At 38.2% G+C, this 4,594-nt stretch overlaps 2 pseudogenes; both read right to left on the bottom strand.

Moving 5' to 3' along the window:
• Positions 1 to 246: 246 nt before the first annotated feature.
• On the bottom strand, positions 247 to 990 carry LOC120136973 (annotated as a pseudogene).
• A 646-nt stretch (positions 991 to 1,636) lies between these two features.
• Positions 1,637 to 4,313, bottom strand: LOC120136972 (annotated as a pseudogene).
• Between the last annotated feature and the right edge of the window lie 281 nt (positions 4,314 to 4,594).

The following is a 4,594-nucleotide window of genomic DNA, read 5'->3' as shown; positions in this document are numbered from 1 at the left end:
CATGAAATAGTGGACGACTCAGAGGAATGCCAATGCATTAGGAAAGTAGAGGAAAAGGAAATCCTTGGACATGGTGAATCTCTAAGTCTAGACGAATACAACGCTTCGTACCATGACCCTACAATCGAGATGCATGAACAAGAAAACTTTGGCCCAGGTGAACTATTTTTAGAAGACGATTCTGAGAATTATGGTCCTGACAACAGAAATCTGAATAAATCAAGCTGACCAAGTTGTACTTTTTTTTCAAGCCAAGAGCCAGAAATTCTTTTGGGTCTTGGAGTTGAGGACATAACCTTGTTGTCCCTTTTTCTGCACCGCAACACAGTTGCAGGAGCTGTTTTCAATAAAAAAACTCTACCGTATCTAGCAGTTTCGATGCCTTCGAATTTCCGGTAGGCCGCTTATAGCTGTAAACAGAAAATAATCGTTACGAGTGTTTAGGAATGCTGTCCAGACTCTCGACGGTGTAAAGGGCCATCGCACGTGTACCAAACTGCTTATATGTGTAAGTCCGGTTTTTTTTAAGAAAATGAAATAGAAGAGTAAGGCTATGAAACTCAACTCTTTGATTTAGAAAGGATAACCTGAGTCTTATCTTTGCCATCCGTGTCTTTGCCATCCGGTCAATTTCTCTATACGTACAGGGATATTAGGCTGAGCAATCCTGCATGCATATTTCATTTGGTCAAGAAAATTCACGTCGGTCGAACCCCCATCAGAAACAAAATTAGGCGCCATGGCACTTGCACCGGCACCCGAAGCAAGGCTTGGCCTCCTCAGGAAAGTAGTCAATGGTTTCTTCCAATTGCTTTGGTCTCGATATGGAGAAGGACGAGTTCATCTTGCTCCAGCAATGCGTGGGACAGTGCGTATTGGAGAGCTGCCGCAGAGTGGGGAGTTGGGTCAGCTACCACCATTACTTTCCAAGCCGATGGAGTCACCATCAATGGCCCTCAAACCAGCAGCAAAAACAATTCAAAACCACCACCACCAGAACCAGCAGGATAGAGGTTTTTGGATTGAAGTGGAAACAATGGAATGTAATATGAGGTTGTTATTTTGGTGGTGGTGAGCTTTTCATGAAGTTTACCATATTAACACATGGTTTTGATTTAATTTTGTGATCGGATGGCTTTGAGCTTTTTTTTTGTTTTTTTTTTGGGGGGGAGGGTGTGGTTACGAATCAGTCCCCTCTGGTTGTATTTGCTAACTTTGGTGAACCCTTTAGACTTGGTCAATGCCAACAAAACCATGTTTTATATACAAAAATAAATGGTTTTATTATAAATTAGTGTTTAAACTATCATGTTTTTATCTTAATTATTCTCGGAACTCATTCGAGATAATTCAATTTAATCACAAATGCAGGTATTACATGAACTCGGTATTGAAAACTAAGCAAATGAATCAGACTTCAATATGTTCCACTTCCCCCACCTTGCAGTTTGCGGTCCGTATCAACAAACAAGACTAGTTTTCTTTTTTTTTTCCCATGTATTTGGGGATCATACTCCAAAACCATGTTCGAATATGATTCAGACACGAATAATATAAGAAAAATGAAAAGTTACTGTAATGTAGATCAAAAGCAAACATGTCTCAGTGCACATGCAGATACGTACCTATAAAACCTTCAGCCTTTTGCATATAGTGTTTCCGAAAGGATTTTGTTCAATAGGCCAGGATGGTTTGCTTTGCCTTTTTATAGTTTAATTACCTGCATATGGTCACTATTTTCAGTAGGAGAATAGCAATAAATTCATACAAGCAGATGCAATGTAACTTTTGTGTAAATTTAACGTGCCCTGGCCAGCAAAAAAGTCCTGTAGCTTAGTTTTTCCGCAGTGGTATTGTTCTAGCTGCTTTGGATTCTCTGAAATCACTTTGCCTATCATTTTCCCAATCTCAACAGGATCATTTTTTCTGAAAATGTTGGTACGTGTCTCGTAATCTCTAAGAGACAAGACATTTCTAAAAGAAAACAATGGATCTAACTTGCCTGAACTAGGTCCTCTTCTATGAGTCCCTTGACGGTACAGCCTTTGGCTAGCAGCTCAAATAGTATCTGCACGTATTAGTTGTTTAGAAATCCAATTATCATTAACACTAACGAAGAATAAGGATTTTATGTTGAAATATTCGAAATGCTTCTTTTTTTCCTTTCTAATTCATGTGTTTAATACCTGCAAATTGAAAACAGCTACCAGACTCACCAAAGTTTGAACTGTTTCACCCGTTAAAAGAAGGAAAACTTACCTGTTCCAATCTTTCCACTGATAGTACCACCTTTAACGGAAGCTATCAACTTCGCTAGCTCTTTAGGTGTAAGTTTGATCTCATTAATGGACAATTTTTCGTTTTTCGTATAGGCAGCAATATTACCCTTACCCATGATCCAATTGGCAGCCAGCTTTAAGTCGGCACCACTTGAAAGAGTTGCATCAAAATATTCTGCAACCTCAGATATTAATTGTTAAGAACAAGGCCGATTTAGATCATTTTCTTATGATTCCCAAGCAAGGTAATTTTAAGAGGACATGTAAGGAATTTAAGTAAATATTTCAAGAAAATTCAACAAGGTACAAACAAAAAAGCTTGCTACCACTATCTTAACTGGATGCTGATATATTACCACAGCTATTATGAACAAAGAATAGTTCATTTCAGGACTTACATTCATGTCATTTGCAAGGAAAAGAACATCCTGCATGCTCATCCCCATATTTTCATACCTACGACGCTTTATCTCGGGAGTTCTGGAAATGAGTTTTTGAATGCCATCAACATATTCCTGAGTGAGAATAACTTCAAGAAGGTCTGGTTCAGGGAAATATCGATAATCCGAAAGTCCTTCCTTTGTCCTCATTGTAACAGTTTTCCATGAAAGGGAACAAAGGATTGTGGAGTACATTAGTAACAACGAAGTAAATGGTCAATCATATTTCTTAGACTACACTACTAACTTGATATTAAGATTTCTTTTACTTTACACAATAAATGAGACAGAATGAGGTAATTATCTCAGAGCAGAGTATTAAATCATAAACACAACAAAATATTAATAGAAGGCCATTAAATCAAATTTCAAAACTGTTAGAAAGAGTATGTGAACCATAGATCTCACTAATTCAGGCACAGTTTTGCAAGCAACTATTTACCTTTGTTCCAAAATCCTATTGTCCAATTGGCCGAATTGATACATTTACATCACAGCGAAGTGAGCCTTCTTGCATATCCCATTGCCAACCACCAAGTATCGAACCACCCTCTGCAATTCTGCTGCATATTCAGAAGCTTCAATTCCAGTTCTCATATCAGGTTCAGAAACTATCTCTAGCAAAGGCACTCCTGCTCTATTTAGATCAACCTGCAAAAGACAACCAACAATGTAAATAAGCAAAAGACCGAGACAGTAAACTGCCTCCAAAACCATCTAAAATTGGTTATGGAGGCCAAAAGCAAAGGAAAAAGCAATTGCATTATTATTTCCTATTAACAAGCCAACAATATGAACTACCACTACAAATGCATAACTAAACGATAAAAGTCGAATGTTAAAGAACTCAAGTAAACCTACACCGAATATGGCCAGATTCCAGCAATCTGACAAATAAATATATTTATATCAATGTTAGGGAAGTAATTACCTGTGCCCCTTTGCCAGAATGAAGCAGCTTCCCATCATTCTCCTCTCCTCCATGTGACGTGATACCCAAACTTCCTATGACCACCTCCGAACTCAAGCAGGATCCAGATCAATGTAATCACCAGTTGCGATGGGATATCAAACTGGGAAATTTGGTAACCCTTTGGAAGGTCTGGAAAAAATACTGCTTTCTATCGAACCTTGAGTTTAGAGATAGCTTGCAATTAATAGCAAGTCCGAATTTCACTGCGAATTCAATGACTTCGAATTTAAACCGGCAAGGCACCAGGCAATCCTATGCAAATGGGACAGATACTGGTATTTGGTTCGGATCCATAATTGTAAGGACAACTACAAAAGGGTGAGATTCGAAAGCTGGACATATGTCTCGTTTCCGATGATTGCTTCATAGCCTCTCGTGATTATCCACTGTTTTCTTCAGAGCATGTTGTGGAACTTTAGCTTTGGGAGGCTGCTGCTTTTCTTGTGAGGCGGTTTGAGTTTGACAACTTTTCATTTGAAGTAAAGAGCACCATTCCTGCTGCTAAACAATGCAGTTGGGTAGAGCAAAATGGGTGGATTCGAATAGTTCTGAACAATGTGGAAGCCATGTTATTAATTCTTCACTTCAGATATGAAATCATACACATAAAAGGGACCCCCTCTCCCTGCAAAACATCAAATAGGTCATAAGCAAACTGCAATATACTACCTAAACCAAAGGAGGCACAAAGAAGCAAACTAAGGTTACATCACAAAGAATTGTTGAAAGATAAATTTTTTTGAATTCCCACTTTCGATTTCACGCTTAAAACTTGAAAATCAACTACAAAAAAACATTTACACATAACAGTGGGAAAAAAACTCAGAAAGCAATGATTCGAAGGGAACCCATTAAGAAGAAAGGCTTTTTGATGAAAACAAAGAGAAGAATTCCAAAGGGAA

Source organism: Hibiscus syriacus, unplaced genomic scaffold (genome assembly GCF_006381635.1).
Source record: "Hibiscus syriacus cultivar Baekdansim isolate YM2019G1 unplaced genomic scaffold, ASM638163v2 tig00110641_pilon, whole genome shotgun sequence".
NCBI lineage: Eukaryota > Viridiplantae > Streptophyta > Magnoliopsida > Malvales > Malvaceae > Hibiscus > Hibiscus syriacus.
Note: the sequence above shows the minus strand (reverse complement) of the source record. Positions and strands in the feature narration are given on the sequence as shown.